Source organism: Rhinopithecus roxellana, chromosome 6 (assembly GCF_007565055.1).
Source record: "Rhinopithecus roxellana isolate Shanxi Qingling chromosome 6, ASM756505v1, whole genome shotgun sequence".
Lineage (NCBI taxonomy): Eukaryota > Metazoa > Chordata > Mammalia > Primates > Cercopithecidae > Rhinopithecus > Rhinopithecus roxellana.
The window spans coordinates 86276245-86295274 of NC_044554.1; the positions used below are offsets into that span (position 1 = coordinate 86276245).

A 19030-nucleotide genomic window follows, 5' to 3' on the forward strand; every position below is an offset into this window, starting at 1 on the left:
GGGGACCCCTTGTATTCTGTCGGTGGGAATGTAAATTAGTGCAGCCCCTACGGAGAACAACATGGAAGTTCCACAGAAAACTAGAAATAGAACTATTATATGATTCAGCAATTCCACTGCTGGGTATACACCCAAAAGAAAGGATCTGTATCAAAAAGACACCTGCACTCCCATGTTTACTGCAGCATTATTCACAAGAGCCAAGATATGGAACCAATCTAAGTGTCCAACAACAACGAACTCATTAAAAAAAGGTGGTACATATACACAGTAGAGTGCTATTCAACCATAAAAAAGGAGTGAAATTCTATCATTTGCAACAGCATGCATTAACATGGAAGACATTATGTTAAGTGAAATAAGCCTGGCATAGAAAGACATATGACACGTTCTCACTCATGTGCAAGCTATAAAGCGCACCTCATGAAGACAGAGAGTAGATTGGTGGTTACCAGAGACTGGGAAGAGTAGGGGGTATGGAGGATTAAAAAAAGTTGATGAATGGGTACAAATACATGGTCACCTTATTGATTTATGTAATACTAGGCCTTATTCTGCTCATTCTTGAAATAAGTACACTTAATTAAATAAATCAATAAAGTGACTACAGTCTACAATATTGTACACTTCAAAATAGCAAGAAGAGAAGAATTTGAATGTTTCTAAAGTTAAGACAAATATTTAAAGTGGTGGGTATATCAAATACACTGATTTGACCTTTAGAATTACATGAATGCATTAAATTACCTCATGTACCTTGAAACTATGTTTATCTATTATGCATCAATAAAAAAGTAATTAGTTAATTCCACAGAACAAAAGAGCCAAAAGAACCCTAAACACCGACCTCGGAGGAGGGCCATGAGAAGTGAAGTGGGAATTTCACTCTCTACAGACTTCTGGGTTTGACTATTTAAAATAAAGATCACAAATTACTCATGCAACTTTAAAACTTTAAAATGTATCTAAGAAAGAATGTTTTCATCCAGTTTCAGGCAAAGGGTCCTATATGCTTCTCCTCACACAAAAACCTATACTCAGGGTCCCTTGTGATCTCCCTCTGTCCTTGTGGAGGGCTCCCCCTCCCTTTCTAGGAATTCCAGAGAAATCACTGCTCTATACCTAAACACAATGAGGCTATTAAGTGCTTGAGGCCAAGTCACATGAATATTAACTGCACAGGCCTTTCTCTTCTATACGGGCAGCTTCTGGAAATACTGAAGGACTTTGCCCTTCTATTTTCTTTTCTTTTTCTTCCGTTCTTTTCCTTTTCTTCTTCCCTTAAAGCAGTTTTTTAAAAAGTTAAAGGAGTTTAAAAAAAAAAAAGGAGTTAAAGAAAAAAAGATACACCTCAAAGTAAAGAGGAAAGACATTCTTGCTTGTGGAGGAAACAATGTAATCGTAATTGTTAAAACTATGTGAGGAGTAATAGTTTGGAGTGAAGAGGCGTGCACAGTTGATTAAGATCTCTCCTCTCCTCAATGAAGAAAGCTGTGGGGAAACAGTCAATGTGCTTTGGATGCTTTATCACCACCCCCAAACAGCCAGTTATCAACATTAGCCCATCACCAGCACACACCCCAGAGCCCAGGAGGGCCTGGCATTCTATTCTAAAGATGATGACATCTTTTCATTCTCTATATCATTAGTACATTCAGTAAGTAACTACTGTGTGTTCTACGTTTTCAGGGCAACATCTATATAAACATGTATAAGGAAAACCAATCCTCAACTCAGAAAATCAAGAATTTAGCAAAGACAATAGAAACATAGGGTTCCTACGAATAGGAAAGGTTGGTAAACAATGATTAATGGCTCTGAAATGCATCACTATCATACAGTAGGCAGGTCTCACAAGATTGAAAACTGACACAGGGTATGGACATATTAAAAATGACTTTATCTAGCAATGGAATCTAACTTTTCTGCAGTACTGTTTTTTAATGAGTGTGCATGATCTCCTGTATTGAGTTCTCTTGGTCTCCCACACAGACTGGTGCAACATCCTCCCAGGTACCCACTGCCTGGCCACCGGGAAGTCCAAAGCAGGAGTACCAGAATGCCCACCCAGATGCCCAAGGCAGGAGTACCAGACTGCCGGCCCCTCTGGCTCCTGATCCTCCAGTTCCAAAAGGACACCTGGATCCAGAAGGTATAGGGCAGGCAGGTGCAGGGAAGCATGGGACACCTTAAGAGTAGGCTTACCAACTGCAGGGAGAGTTCTGTGCTGCTTCCTGCCTCCAAATGCAGACGACTTCCATTCTGGTGCGGCCTCTTGTTATCTGCCTGCCACAAGACCATGCTCTCTGGCCACACAGTCACACGGACTCCAGGGATGCTCCGCAGGAAGCACAATGCTCTGGTCTAGCCAGAGCTGGCCCACTTTGAGGCCCACATCCACCCATCACACTCTTGAGTCACAATGTGGCAGCCCCCATGCCATACCCTCCATATGTACGAGAGTCCCTGCGGCTCCCAGCCAGCTGCGGGTACAACTCAGCTCCCAACCCATCCTTGGGGACCCAGAGACAGTTCTTACATCGCCCTATCCAGGTATCTTTCTTAAATCAGACCCAGCAGTGAGCCACTAGGCCCACCATGTTGGGGACCCTGTGCCCTACACTGGGCTGCTCACACCTCGTTGTTCACAGACATGACCCATCCACCACTTTGCTCCTATGTCACGATCCAGAAGCCCAAGCTGTGCCTCTCAATGACCTGTTCTGTCTTCCTGGAACTGGGGAGACCAGTTGAGGAAGCAGCAGAAACCCATGATGCTCTCCAAAGCCGGTTCCTTTTCTGTGCAGAGGGCCTCAGGAGATCATCTGCCTCCTACACTGGATTTCTGAGTAAGAGCTCAGCATTCTGCTTCCCAAAAATACCTACCCAGCAGCCCTATGGTGCTGCCCAGCTGGGTCCACTCAAACCTCTCCCAGCACCCCCAGCTCCATCCCATCATTGACACCTCTCAGGCCTGCAGCCACCTACACACGGCCTCAGCTCCCATGACCTAGGGACAAACTGTGCAATGACAAAGGCAAACCCTGAATGGTGCTTTAGCTAAACAAAGTAAACAACCTGTAATTTGGCAAATAATTTGGAAAAATCAATGCCGGAAGCTCAAATACCAGATTCTGCACTAATTCTCTTTTTACCTGGCTCTTGTAATTTGAGTAGAAAAGTTTAAGACTCCATTGCTACCTCCTTCAATTCCCAAATTAAGACTTCAGTTGCCCTAATAAGGCCTTCATAAACCCCCGGGTTCATTGCGGTCAGCTGGGAGGTCTGTTTTCCCTTCCTTTATAATTGCCTCTTTCTATGTTTCCCCTTAGTCCTGAAATTCATTATTCCTGCATTAATTCACTCAATACACATTTAACATGTGACCACTATGTTCTCAATCTTAGCATTGTCAGTTACAGAGCCACCTCCAACATGCTCCCTAATCTGGTTTCCACAGGTCTGTGAATTCAAGACACCAAAAGTGCAACCAAACCTCACCCATTGGTCAAGATCGTAGAATGATGATCTCAACAGAAGCAGCTTGTGGCAAGCATGACCGACCATTGCTTTTAGCAGTTCTGCAAAAGCTGCATGCAAGGATTCTGGAGAAGCTTGTTCACAGGTGTCTGAAAGGGGGCCCTCAGCTGTTGATGAGGCCCACAGGGAACCGCCCTCCACAGTTGGTAACTTTAGTTCTAGCTATTCTCAAATCATTGGCCAAAGAACAGCTCCTCCTTTTCTATTTCAGGAAGTTGGCTTCTTGGGCCAGAGGCAAAGCCAAAGGGAGAAAAGTAGAGCCCCGTTCACTGGGCTGATGAGCAGAAAGCTACCCGGGACCACAGGCAGGACTGGTATGCAAGCAAATCACTCTGATGCCCACCTCCGAACTCAGGGGAATCCATCTTAAAGCATCCAATACTCCCCATGGGAATGGAGTCCCCAGTGATGAGGCTACATTCTAATCAAAGCTAATTCAAACTTCCTTCGCTCCACCATCAAAATCCACTCTTAGCATTGCATTACACGAGTTATCCTCCTCTCCGCAATTCGAGCCATTAAAAGAGTCACCACAATCGAATTTCAAAGTGTCTTCTGTAAACATTACCGTTTCCTCTAAATCTTTTTAGAATTCTGTTGTCCTCCACTGTTGTGATGCTAAGTAGTCAGGAATTTGACCAGAGCTATGGAGCCACACAGGAGGTCGGGCTTCCCAGGAGGAAAGCGAGTCCTGGGACCCAAGAAAGAACCTGTCCTTCATATTTGCCAAAACCACCTGCTTCAGCTACTGACGTAGCTTCTCTTGGGAAATATAGATCAGGCCCGCCTCACTTCGCCCATCCTTCCTGACAGAGGAAAACGGGTCCACTTTCATGACTGTCTTGCCCTCCCTCCAATGCTGCCCTTCTACAAAGTCAGCTCATGGCCAGTTCTGTGCACCCTGCACCCCATGGTCAGGGGTCTCTGAGCACCACACTAAGGACCTTTATGCTTCAGGAGGTGGTGGGACTCACAGGGCCTCTGACAGCATGCAACACAGCCACATCTGTGTGCGTACTCAAAGACTGTCAGCCTGCAACAGCAGTGGGGAGGAAGAGGATGGAGACCCCTGCTTTCCTCTGCAACACCCTTCTCTCCTCAGCTCCTTTACATATCAGGTAAAAGAGCCACCTCTTCTTATTCTACGGTCGCTGTCAATTAACACTCCTTTGTTCCAAGGCACTCTCGGGTGGCTCATCGAATGACGCTGGTATCACAGTTTCTTTTACAAACCTTTAGTCTGCCCCCCAGTAAAGGTGACCTGAGGATAGAAAGTGTCGTATATACCTGGGCAGCCAACACAGGACAGGGAACATCACACTGGCTCAACAAACACTAGAGGAAGAGACAGAGAGACAGTTGCCTGTGCTTGTGCATCACAGCTCCTACACTCAAGCTGTGCCAAGCTTCCCAAAAGTCCCTCAAATGCTGCTGCCCTGCCTGGTCCCAGGCTCTCCAGACTCGGGTGACTGAAGTTAATCACTTCATCTAGTTCCATCAAGGTGGTATGCAGCATCTAGCATTACCACTTCCAGGCTGCATCCACATTTTAACACAAAAAAGGATAAAATTATTCTAGAAGACTGAAGAACTAAGTTCCCTCATTTGGCACATAATAATTATGGACCAAGTATCCTTAAGATCTCTCTGAGGCCTAAGCTGCTGAGTTTCTGATTCAAACAACAGACACAAGAGAACAACCAGAGGAACTGGTGGTTCCCAAGCACCTCTCTATCTGAATTCAGCGAGGGGGTGTTGCAGCCCCTGGCCTCCAAGGTCTCTGCCTAAATCCCCACACCTGTGCTTCCACCTGTGGTACCCTCTCACATGGTACCCAGATATGAGTGATCTCACCCCTATGGCAAGACCTCCAGGAGCAGTGAAGCCAAAATTATCTTCAAGATACTAAGATATGATGTGTCCTTGTCCCTTGCATTCCCTCACGAATGCACAGCGAAGTTTTCTAGAGGCCACATGACATGTGACTGATTGCAGATGGCGGGGGGATGGGAGGGAGATCCAACTACCTTCTCTTAAAGCAGACATTGAAGGGATTTAGAAAGTACAAAACAATGCCACTCTTCTCATTTTTTTTTTTTTTGTTTTTGAAAATACAGCTTTTTTCCATAAAAGATGTTATGTTTACATATAATGGGATAATATTCTTTTTACATGGAGAAATATTTTTTAAATGCCTGTCAATTCCTAAAACAGTAAATTTCAATATATACAGCCACATAACCACAGCCCTTTGGGGTCTTCAGTAACTTTTAACAGTGTCAAGGCACTCTAGGACCCAACCCTGGGGGTGCTCCCCTGGGAATCTCAGCCCTGCCCAGCACCCAGGACTTCAAAGTGCTCTGTGGGACAGTCTGACAGAAGCCGAACCTCCACCCCTAGACATGGAACTGCTGCCCAATGAAACTCTGCAAAGAATCTTAGCTTTTATGGACTAAGAGCCCATGGAGACTTCTTCATTCAGAAAGATTTTCTTAAAAACAATATTGAGTTTGAGACCTGGCCACACAAATGAACATCACTGGCCAGAAACCATGTGCAACTCAGCCTGCTCTACACAATCAGCAGGGCATTCCATTCCAGTCCACTCCACTACAGTCCACTCCTCCAGGGCCAGTTTGAAGTAGGGGGTCCCAGAGGGTCACTGCCTTTGAAAAGTGGCTCAACTGTTCTCCCCAAAGGCTTATCCTGCTTGTTGATTCTGGCAAGATGCATAGCTTCAGTTCATTTAGAATGTTCCTCCCTTGCCTCCTGCATAAGCCACACAAATGGTGAGAGTCAGAAAGAAAATGTCATATGTCCAGTATTTCCAGTTCTCAAGCAAAGTACAGCCAGCAGGACGGACTGCCCCCCTGGGGTTGCCAACACTCACAGGTGGCCAGAGCTTCACCATCTGCCCTCTCCCTGTGTTAAAACAGGGGCCAAAACTAAACAGCACACAACAGTGCCCAGGATTCGTGCTACTCTCAACTGATACTGCTCTTGGCTATCTGTGCCCTTTTGTTTAAACTGGTAGAAGAGACCAGAACCCTCAGCACAGTAGGAATGAACCCCAGGCCTCCCCACAGCTTCAGGTCAATGTCTTCCTCTCTCTGCCTACTGTGGGATTACCACTCTCAGGATTCAGCACGACACTTAACAAGAGGAAAGAGGATCTATTTCTGACCTGGCAACGTGAGACTTACTCATGGGGCATGGGCCTTCATCATATCTATTGTTTCAACTCATGAGTCACGATATTACAAAGGTAGAAAGTTCTTACCTGTAGGAAGCCAAAATCCACCCTGAAAAGTCATTACAAAGCCAACCTAACTTGAATGGCACATGTCCCCTAAAGCTGGTACTGAAGTACGAGAGGCGAAGTGAAATTGGGATGGGGATGTGGATCTATTCAGGTGACCTCCTTCAAGACCACCCTATGGTCTCAATCATTTTGGGACAAAAAGGCAGTAAAGTTGTGAGAACCTTGGTGTAAGAACCCCCTTGCCTCTGAAAGACCACTCAAAACCTAAGGCCTTTGCTGCAACCCTCAAGACTACAAAATGGCCACTAGGTCTGGAAAGAAAGGTGAACTGACACCACACTATAACATAGAACAAAATCATGTTACCTGTGTCTCCCAACTCCCCAGCCAACTCGTTCTGGGCTTCCAGACTGCATTCTGGATCGAGGAGTCCCAGGACAGTCAAAGAATACAGAATCGTTCCTGAAACACTCTACCAGGGCAAGGGAATTAAATATCTGTTAACGTCTGTTATAAATTCCACAGCAAACATCATACTCGATGGTGAAATAGTGAAAGCTTTTCCCCTAAGAGTGGAAACAAGACAGAATTCTTGCTTTTGCCACTTCTACTTAACACAGTACTGGAAGCTCTAGCCAGAGCAATTAAGTAAGAAAAAGAAATGAAAGCCATCCAAACTGGAAAGGAAGAAATAAAATTATCTCTGTTAAACTCTTAGAAGAAAACATACGCAAAAATCTTTATGCTGACATTGGATTTGACAATGACTACTCAGATATGACACCAATAGCACAGGCAACAAAAGAATAAATGAACTTCATCAAAAATTAAAAACTTTTCCACATCATAGGATACTATGAAGACAGTGAAAAGACAGCCTGTAGGAAGGGACAAAACAGTTGCATATCATATAACTAATAGAATATTAATATCTAGAATATACAAATTCCTACAACTCAACAACAAAAAGCAAATCAAAATCACAATGAGTTATAATCTGATGCCTTGTATTAGTCCATATTTTCATGCTGCTGATAAAGACATACCAGAGAACTGGGCAATTTACAAAAGAAAGAAGTTTAATGAACTCGCAGTTCCACGTGGCTTAGGAGGCCTCAGAATCCTGACAGAAGGTGAAAGGCATGTCTCACATGGTGGCAGACAAGAGAAGAGAACTTGTGCAGAGAAACCCTTTTATAAAACCATCAGATCTCATGAGACTTATTCACTATCACTAAAATAGCATGGGAAAGACCCAGCTCCATGATTCAATTACCTCCCACCACGTCCCTCCTGCAGTATGTGGGAATTATGGGAGCTACAATGAGATTTGGGACACAGCCAAACCATATCACACCTATTAGGACAGCTATAAGGAAAGGAAGGGGAAGGGGAGGGGGAAGGGGGAGGGGAAGGGGGGAAGGAAAGGAAAGGAAAGGAAAGGAAAGGAAAGGAAAGGAAAGGAAAGGAAAGGAAAGGAAAGGAAAGGAAAGGAAGGGAAAGGGAAAGGAAAGGGAAAGGGAAAGGGAAAGGGAAAGGGAAAGGGAAAGGGAAAGGGAAGGGAAGGGAAGGGAAGGGAAGGGAAGGGAAGGGAAGGAAAGGAAAGGAAAGGAAAGGAAAGGAAAGGAAAGGAAAGGAAAAATGCCAAGTATTGGCAAGAATGTGGAGAAACTGAAACCCTTGTGCATTATTATTGGGAATGTAAAATGGTGCAGCTGCTCTAGAAAACAATTTGGCACTTCCTCAAAAAGCAAAGCATAGAATTACCGTAAAATGAAGCAATTATAATCTAGACCTATATACAAAAACATGGAAAGCAAGCACTCAAAGATACTTATACACCAATGTTTATAGAAGCATTATTCACAATACCCAAAAGGTAGAAACATAAATGTCCATCAACAGTTGAATAAACAAAAAGTAGTATATACATACAAGGAAATTTATTTATTTATTTAGTTTTAGTTTTAGTTTTAGCTTTTTTGAGACAAATTCTCGCTCAGTTGCCGCTGAAGTGCAGTGGCGCGATCTCGGCTCACTGCAAGCTCCGCCTCCCAGGTTCACGCCATTCTCCTGCCTCAACCTCCTGAGTAGCTGGGACTACACATACAAGGGAATATTATTCAGCCATAAAAAGGAATGAAGTATTAATGCATATTACAACATAGATTAACCATGAAAACATTATGCTAAGTGAAAGAAGACACTAACAAAAACCACAGACGATTCCATTCACATGAAATGTCCCAGACAGGGAAATCTATGTAGACAGAAAGTAGAATTTCTTAGCGTTGGGAAAGCAGGGGGAGCAGTGGGATGGCAGGGAGTGGGGGTATGATAGCTAAAGGGTGCAGGGTCTCTTTTTGTTCTAAAATTGACTGTGGTGGTGGTTGCACATACCTGTGAATAGATTAATTGAACACTGTATATACAATGTATGTGTTTATTCATTTCTGTAGTTATAACAAAATACTTCAGACTAGATAACTTATAAAGAACAAACTCTATTTCTCACAGTTCTAGAAGCTGGGAAGTTCAAGATCAAGGTGCCAGCATTCGGTGTCTAGTAAGGGCCTTCTTGCTATGCCCTCACATGGCAGAAGGCAGAAGGGCAAAAAGGGATCCTCTAGCTAGTTCTCTCCAGCCCTTTGATGGGAGCAAGAATCCATTCATGAGACTGGAGCCCTCATGACCTTATCACTTCCCAAAAGCCACACCTCTTAATACAGTTGCATTGGGGACGTGATAAGGCCATAAGGAGACACAAACATTCAAACCATGGCATTCCACCCCAGGTCCCCCAAACGTATGTCCTTCTCACATACCAAATACATGGATTCCATCCCAACAGCCCCAATGTCTTATCTCATGCCAGCATCCATTCAGAAGTTTGAAGTCTAAAATTTCATCTAAATTTCATCTAAATCAGATGTGTGAGATTGTTTCAACCTGAGGCAAAGTGCTTCATTCAGACTTCAGCAGTGGCTCACTCCTGTAATCTCAGCACTGTGGGAGGTTGAGGCGGCCGGATCTCTTGAGCCCAGGAGTTCGAGAACACCCTGGGCAACATGGCAAAACCCCATCTCTAATACAAAAAAAGAAAAAACAAACTAGCTGGGCATGATGGCCTACGCCTGTAGTCCCAGCTACTCAGCAGGCTGAAGTGGGAAGATAGCTTGAGCCCAGGAGGCAGAGGTTGCCACTGTACTCCAGCCTGAATGACAGAGCAAGATCCTGTCACCAAAAAAAAAAAAAAAAAAAACTGTGGGACAGACAAAGAACAGACATTCCCATTACAAAAGGGAGAAATAGGAAAGAAAAGAGTAACATTTCCCAACCAAATCCAAAACCAAACAGGACAAACATCAAATCAATCTTAAGGCTGGAGAATAAATCTTTGGTTCCATGTCCTGCCTTCCAGACACAATGGGGCAGGAGTTGGGTTCCCAAGGCCCTGGGCAGCCCTGCCGCCAACTGCTAGGCACAGCCCTCACAGCAGCTCTCACAGGTTGCAGTCGGGTACCTGCAGCTCTCCTAGGCTGGCACTACACACTGGTAACTCTACAGTTACAGGCTCTCGGCGGCAGCCCCACCCCCACAGCTCCATTAGGCATTGTCCTTGTGGGAGCTCGCTGGTGTGCCCTCAACCTCAAGACTCTGCTGGGCATTGCCCTAGTGGGGGCTCTTTTTGGCACTCCTGCCCCTATGGCTTCAATAGGCATTATCCAAGCAAGGAGTCTGCAGCAGACCTACCCTGCAGCAATTCTCTGTCTGAGCCCAAGACTTTCTGAGGCATCCTTTCAAATCTAGGTGAAGGTAGCCATGCATCCACAGGTCTTGCATATCTGCAGACTTAGCACCATGTGGATGCCACCTAGGCTTATGGCCTGTGCCTTCCAGAGCAATGGGACTAGCTGCACTTGAGCCCCCTTGATCCACAGCTGGGATATCCAAGGAGGGCTGCACTGTAACGCAGAGAGCAGAGAACTGATGCTGGGCAGTGAATGCTGAGGTCCTGCAGGCGCCCAAGGCCTCTCCTTTGACATAGTTCTGTTCCCCTGGGCCTTGGTACTCTGGGCCTCTGATGGGAGGGGCAGCACTGATAATCTCTGAAATGCCTTCAGGATCATTCTTCCATTATCTTGATGAATAGCATCTGGCTTCCTTCTAGCCATACTAATCTCCTTATCAAAAGGTCACTTGGCCACACCCTTAGTGTTTTCTCCCAAACATGTTTTTACAACCTGAGCAAGCTAAAAATTTTCCAAATCCTTACATTCTGCTTCCTTTTTTTTCTCTCTTTTTTTTTTTTGGAAACGGTCTCATTCTGTCACCCAGGCTGGAGTGCAGCAGCAGAATAATGGCTCACTGCAGCCTTGACCTCCCAGGCTTAAGCAATCCTCCCGCCTCAGTCCCCTTGAGTAGCTAGGGCTAAGTGCACACCACCACACTCGGCTAATTTTTTTGGTTTTTAGTAGAGGTAAGGTCTCATTATATTGCCCAGGCTGGTCTTGAACTCCTGAGCTTAAGCAATCCTCTCACCCTGGCCTCCCCAAGTGCTGGGATTACAGGCATGAGCCATAGTGCCCAGCCTCTACTTCCCTTTGGATTATAAATTCCATTTTCAATTCATTTCTCTCACATTTTACTGTAAGCAATTAAGAGAAATCATGCAGCATACTGAACACTATGCTCAGGGATTTCTTCCACCAAATACCCTATTACTCTTAAATTCTGCCTTCCCCAAAGCCCTAGAGTATAGGCACAATTCAGCCAAGTTCTTTGTCCCTTTGTAGCAAGGACTGTCTGTCCTCCAGTTTCCAATAAGATATTCATTTCCATATATGACTGCATCAGAATGGGCTTTACTGTCTATAATTCTACCAGCATTCTGATCATAACCACTTAGAAATTTCTAGAAGACACAGGTTATCTCTACGACTCTCCTCTTCTTCTGGGCCCTCACTAGAATCATTCTTAACGCTCTGTTCACAGAAATCTAGGCTTTTTCTAGCAAACACTTCCAAACTGTTCCATCCTCTATCCATTACCCAATTCCACTTTTCTTTTAAGTATTTGCTATAACAACACCCCACTCTCCGTACCAATTTCTTTCTGTCTGTGCTGCTATAACAAAATCCACAGGTTAGGTAATTTATAAATAATAGAAATTTATTTCTTATGGTTCTGGAGGAGAGGAAGTCCAAGATCAAGGCACTGGGGTTTAGTGTCTGGTGAGGGCCTCTCTCTGCTTCCAAGATGGTGCCTTGTTGCCACACCCTCCAGAAGGGAACAAATGCTGTATCCTCATATGGTGGAAGAGCAGAAGAGAGCAAACCCGTTCGGGGCCCTAATCCCATCTATGTGGATCTATCTAATCCCTTACGACTTAAACACCTCCTAAAAGCCCCACCTCTTTATACCATCACATTAGCCATTAGGTTTCAACACATGAAAATTGAGTGATACATTCAGACCACAGCCATGTGTACACACACACACAGACAATTGCACATATCTGTAAATATACTAATTATAATTGAATTATATACTTCAAATTTAAATGGGTAAATTGTATGGTATGTGAATTATACCTCAACAAAGCTTTTTTTTTTTTTTTTTTTAAAGAGAGGACTCTATGAAAAAACTAGTCCATAAAGATACATGCACACATGTAAACAATGAGAACACATGGACACAGGGAGGGGAATAACACACACTGGGGCCTATCAGGGACGGGAGAGGGACTGAGGGGAGGGAAAGCATCAGGACAAATAGCTAATGCTTGAAGGGCTTAAAATCTAGGTAACAGGTTGATAGGTGCAGCAAACCACTACAGTACATGTAAACCTATGTAGCAAACCTGCACGTTCTACACATGTATCCCAGAACTAAAGAAAGAAAAAACTAGCCCAATGAAATAATCGGCACAAGAGAGGTTCTAGCCCCATCCCCGACCCCCCAAAATTTGGGACCACCATAGTCTAGCCATCTTCCTCTTAAAGTGTCATAATACATCGTGGCACTCAAAATTTTCTGAAATGTTGTGCCATAAAGAAACCAACTTTCTCTAATCCAAAGTTTCCTCACTGATTTGGCAATACATTATTAGCTCCTGTAGTATCTCTAATCTTCAGGAAGCATTAAGTTGCCCAGCATCACCACCAGCCTAGGAAGACATGAAAGATGACAAAGAAATGAGTCCAAAGTTCAATGGAGCCCATCAATGCATTTACTGACCAACTAGGGTAGGCATAAAGACAAACATTCAAAAGTGTCTTCACTATCCAAGGAAGAACTTTGGTGGTAGAATTTTTCAAAAGGTGGCATTAAGCACAGGTGAAACACACTAGAGCCTTATACACAGAACAGACTCACAGTGCAAGCAAGACAAAAGCTGCTTTAATACCACCTACCCTGACAGGGAAATAATGGGACAACCCAATCCTCCCTCCCAAGGTAGGGTCAGGCTCATGCTGACAGAAAATAGGTAAGGGCCTCAGTCAGAAGCCCCACTGGGACATCTTTATTGCTTCTCTCTATGGCTTGGAGGCTTTCCTGGTTGCAGGCTGTGATGCTGAGACATGAAGGCACTGAGTAAGGACCTTGGAAGAAGTGGGCTGTTAGCATGCACAAGCTCAAAGCAGATACAATTCCTGCCTTCTTAAAAGAAGGCAGGTGGGGTTTTCAAATCCGCTCAACATTCAAAAGGTTTCAAACCTTTCTAAAAGTGTTCTATCATCATAAACAAAAGAGAGACCACTAAATAAAATCCATAGGAATCCAAACAAAAGTCAAAGCAGAACACTGTACAAATATTTGCCCCTGGAATAAAGTATGGACACATTTAAGAATGTCCTTTATAACAATGTAGGGCTAATCACTAGAAAATTCTTGGTACAAAAATTCTTAGATTAAGTAATAGCATTATTAATAATAATTCTTACCAAGTAAAGTATCCTCTTCAGAGAATTTCTAGAGAAAAAAACACTGAAGTGAACACAGGGGGAAATGTATTAAGACCTTACTGCACAAAGTGTGGGCCACTGACCAACTGCAAGCATAACACCTGGGAGCTGGTCAGAAACCCAAAACCTCAGGTCCCACCCCAGACCAACTAAATTAGAAGCTGCATTTTATCATCAGCCCCCGGAGATTCCCATGCATATTAAAGTTTAAGTTGCGGTATTTTCAGACATTGTTAATATTTAACTTCTATCAGAATTGAAACATGCCAGCTCCCTTTAAGAAAATAAATAAGCAAAATATATTAACATCACTATTTTATTGTTCAGTCAACCCAGGCCATCCCTCTACTCACCCTCCCTTCCTACACAGATTTCATTATTTTCCATCTAAGCAAGGCAGGAACAGATGACGGAGACAGACTGTCTCCTCAAACACCTGTTGAGTGAATGACAGGCGGGGTCCCTTGTCAAAAGCCACCCAGAGCACTCCTTGCCATTCTCATCCCACTTGAACGCTGAACAACTGCTCGGAATTGCACGGCCATTGTTGGCAACGGCACATCACCAGCCTCAAGCCACCAGGACTACCTTGACAACACTCAGAAGCTGGCTCCCAGATACAGCACAGGAAAGGAAAAAACATTATTTGTAGGTGACTTACAGGTACCATTTACACATTCAGAATTTTCTTCCCTCACTAATATCAGATTTGAGCCTGAGGCATCTAGAGTTCCGCCCAGACTCTTCCAGGTGCCTGCAGGCAAATCTCCACAGACCAGAAATGCCCCTGGAGAGATAGTCCCGGACCCCCTGACCAAGGAGGGAGAGAAAAAAAGGGAAGGAAGAAGTAAATGGAGCCAATAAATGCCTACTGGCCCCCCAGTCCTAGTCACAGCTCAGCATTTTCTGGCCCCTTTAATTTAACCTCCGCCGGCTGTGAGAGGAACAAAGCCCATTCCACATGAAAACAGAAGAGAAATATGCCTCCTGAACAAATCAGAATAAACCGTCACGGAAAGCGTTCCAGGGTTTGGGATGGGTTAGGACTTTGTGGATCACGCCCAGCCAGTGAATTCTGTGAAATATGAGAAAATATGGTCCCTCACACCAGTTCCACACGTGATGCATGGCCATGCCCACTACCAGATGTGCCAACTTATTTGTTTAATCTGACAAAAGCAAAAGGCCCGCATAAAGGCCTCTTTTGACATGCGCTCCCAGACCTCCTAGGGTCCACAGGGCTCATACTGCCTCAAAGCCACCCCTCATTCTGCCCTTGACCCCTCAGACAGGAGCTGCCAACTTTCTAACTGAATCACCAGAAGCCCCAGTTACAAGGCCCAGAACACCATATCAGTTCTCAAACTTTATGCCTATAAGGATCACTTGGCTTGCTTCACAAAGAAAAGAATTTCAGGTCCCAAGCCCAGAAAGTCAGTTTCATAGCTCAGAGCTGAGGCCCGGGGATAAGCACTGAGAGGAGGTTGGCTCTGATGTAGGTGGTTCAGAGGTCACACCTTAAAAACCCTGGTCTCTCCTACACATTCTTCCTCCTGAGAATTACCAGAATGCAGCCTCCCAAGTCTGAAAGAAAGGTAAAACTATTCTAGTCCAAGCGAGTTTCCTAAGATGTTCTTACTAAGTCACAAGTAAATACTCCAAGAAGCTGTCTGGTTTTTGTGGGAACACAAGTGTCAATGAATTTAGGTTGTGGCCTAAATATGCAAATTTTGAAGCCTAACCTCCAAAATTCAAAAGATGCAGTGTTCTCTGGGAAGTTTGGAAGCCCAGTTCTGGGGTGGTAATTACATGATGGCTGGAGGAGCAACTGGTGATGGAAATCCTTAGGAGACACTAAAAATAGCTCACATTTTAATCGACCAATCTGGAACTTCTCTCACCCCTTCATGCCAATCGTGCAATTACCGTAACTCCATTCACCGTGTTCCTCAGCAGTTAGTATGCACCATTCTCAATCCTACAAGATAGTAACTATTATCCCTGATTCACAGGTCCAGGTACAAGGGCAGGTAGCACAAGATGGGGAGGGGACTGAACCACACGGCACTCATACCCCACCCTACAATTAAAAAGCGTCCTTCAGCGCGTGGCTGCCAAGCACCTCAAACTGAAACAAGTGTTCTCTACCTTCTTCCTCTGGAGTGACAGAGAAGAAAATCCCCGTAAGCCCTTCTGGCCCTGCCCACCACCTCCCCTGTTCCCACCCAGGCCAAAGGGGGAATGCGTGGGCCCTGCTCCCACCCCCGATGCTGACATCAAAGGAGCAGAGACACGCAGGAGACTCCAGGCAGCACCCGAGGCCCTGGCCGCCAGCACGTCATAATCCCTACAGTCGCTGCCTTTCAGACTTAAAAAGAACAATGAGGAAAGACACCCACGCTTCCCCTCACTGGGCTAGGAAGGAGAGCTTTGCGGGTTTAGACTGCAGTCTCCTCCCCCCTCGTAGCCACCTGTGTGCCGGCTCCGCAGACGAGGTCCCCCCAGCACCCTGGCAGGGACTGTGCCATTCAACACACAAATGGCAGCCGACCAAGGAGGCGACTGGCGTGTGGAACAGGTGATCCGATTGTTTTTCTGAAGAGCAAGGGCCAGGACGTCCTACGTGTTCATATGCACAATTTTTTGAACTCCATCAAGAACACAAATCCCATGCCCACATCTTCACTGCTCAATTCGCATTAATTGTCTGATAGGCACCTTCCAGGGAGAAGGAGGTTTTCATGGAGAAAGAGGCAACGTTGACGAGATGTGTTTACCCAAGCCTTTTATACCGGACTACATGCTATCCAGGTTTCAGAGAAGTCCAGGCAGGCTCTGGCATTATGTTTCTCACAGAAAAAGCCGATGCAGTAGCCCGGATGCCCGGATCCGCTCATTTCCCAAGCCGGTTCCCACACCCGCTGCCTACCGCCTGGCGAGGAAGGAGCGGGCGAGGTTCGCTCGAGTCGTCGTCACGGGTTTCCGTGGGTACAGTTATTACTCGTTACATAATATTAACAATTAAGATTAAAAATGGTTACATAATACTGTCCTACGGCTGGCCGCAACGAAGCTCGCGATCTCGGACTGCAGCGAGCCCGCGGCAGGCGGGCAGGGGACGGCGCGGCAAGACCTCCCGGCCTCCCTCCCCGGCCCTGCCCGCCGCGGCTGGGGCCTCTGCAGCCCGCGCAGGCTGCCCCACCCGCCGACACGGCACGCGCCCACGACCCACCGCCCACCGCCCAGCGCCCGCGGCGGAGCCCACCTGAGTACCTGGAGAGCGGGCGGCAGCACTGGCCGCACGGGGTCGCTGCGTGCGCGCGGCCGGCCTGGGGAGGGCTTCGGGGCCCGGCCCCCGCAGTGCCCGGTGCGTGGACAGCGCTCCGCATGGACAGCGCTCGGAGCCGGGCCGGGCTGGTCCTCCACGGCTCCGCCCCGGCCAGGGGCCTGCGGCGCAGAAAACCGACCCGGGGCCCCGGGGCCACCGCGCGCCAGGCGAATGCGCTAGCACGAAAAGCGGGCCAACGCCGCCTCTGGCGACGCCATCCGGGCGAGGGTGGGATGCCGCGCCACCGCCCGAGCGTGCCCGGGGGCTCCCAGCGCCATCACCGCGCAGGTGCCCGGAGGCCCCTCCGCGGAGCCGGCTGCCACCTGGCCGCAATATTTAGTCTCCAAGGGACCAGGCGCTCCTGAAGAGCGGGAGGACGACAGAGCGGCGCCCGGTCCTGGAGCACAACAAGAATCCCAGGACCAAACCCATGTGACGCGGCCACGCCCCAACGCCCGGCGGGGGCCCTCTGCTGCCCAATCCCCGGATCCCTGGTTCTCATGGCAACCCTGAAGAACCCCTTGTTCCCTCCACTGCCTCCTCTCCTCCCCCACAGCCCCCCCGCCTGATGGGCAAGGACGCGCACACTGGCCACTCTCACGATGCCAAAAGCCCTCCATGTCTACCCGCTACGCCCGGCGGGGGACATCGCGGCCGCGGCAAGTCAGATATGCCGCCTGCACGAGCAACCTTCCACCTGCAGCGCCGGCCAGTTCCACTCTTCCAGGATCACTATCGTCTCACCCCTCTCCCCAAAATGTCAAAGCAAGAACCAGGAAGGGAGAGGCTCTTTCTGGAAGCCACAGGCATAACGTTACTGAACATCCAGGACAAAGTAGGGTTCCATTTAAACTGAGAGTCAGGGAGGGAAAGAACAGATCCTATACATACCAAGCATCTGCTATGTGCTAGTCACTTCACACACATACACACACCTCACACACCACACACCCCACCACCCCACACACATCCCACACACACACCCCACTCACACACGTACATACACACCACACACACACACCACACACACATACACCACACACACACCCACATCCCACACACACACATACTCCCCCACCACACACACACACACACCACAGACACACCCACGAGCCTGAAACGATGGAAGCAAAACAGAAGGTTTGGAGATACTGCGGTTTACAAGGCCACAGTAAGCAGTAAGATTTTCTACTCCCCTCTAGCAGAGAACATGGCAGGAAAAGCTGGACGCTGTAGATGGCAGTAAGAACGTAACAATCAACAGTGGACAATGGATTCTAAAACTGAGATCCTATACTGCATTCACACACGCTAAGGGGCAGGGCGCTGGGAAAACCCCATCTCAGCCTGGGGTTCAAAGAGTGGAAAAACTACCCTAGTCCAAATTCTTGGAGGCCAGGTTAGGTCCCTGAAGGGCACCGGAGGAGGAGGCTGGAGAAACTACAGATATGCACCCCAGAAAGGAGAGGCTCCATGGTGGTCATGACCACAAAATTCCAATATGTTTAAGTCAATCAAACAAAAGCAGAATTAAAGCTGGTTCTGACAGCAGCCAAGAGCAGAGTTTTCAACACAACATGAAGGGTAACACAAGGCTTTCTCACAGTCTGGCTGACCACACATGGCCTGGCTACTGCAAGAAACATTGAAGGTGTTGGCGCTTTTAACTCTAACTGCGCACCCCTCAGTGAAGATGTCACAGAGTGAACATCACAAGGCACAGAATGGGAGATGGAAGCACAGAATCGAACCCTGAGATTCGGGGAGAAACCAAAGCATGGAGAAATTACGTAACTCATCCAAAGTCCAGAGCAGGTTACTGACTGGAAGAACTCGGCGTTCCTTCCAGACTCCAGATATGAGGCTTTTCTGCGGTCTGACACAGTGGCTTCATCCACCTCTGCAGTCAACCTCGCAATGGTGGCTCGGGTG

At 46.8% G+C, this 19030-nt stretch overlaps 1 protein-coding gene across 4 annotated transcripts in view; it reads right to left on the minus strand.

Annotated features, from left to right (window-relative positions):
• The window catches only part of GRB10 (growth factor receptor bound protein 10), a 202107-nt gene that overhangs the window by 174854 nt on the left and 8223 nt on the right, over positions 1 to 19030 (minus strand). The window contains exon 1 of one of the 4 annotated variants that reach the window (XM_030932471.1): positions 17044 to 17511. The exons of the other annotated variants lie outside the window; for them this stretch is intronic. The gene's annotated coding sequence lies outside the window, so the exon portion shown is untranslated. Of the gene's footprint in view, positions 1 to 17043; positions 17512 to 19030 lie in introns of those variants that run through there. 4 annotated transcript variants of the gene reach the window in all.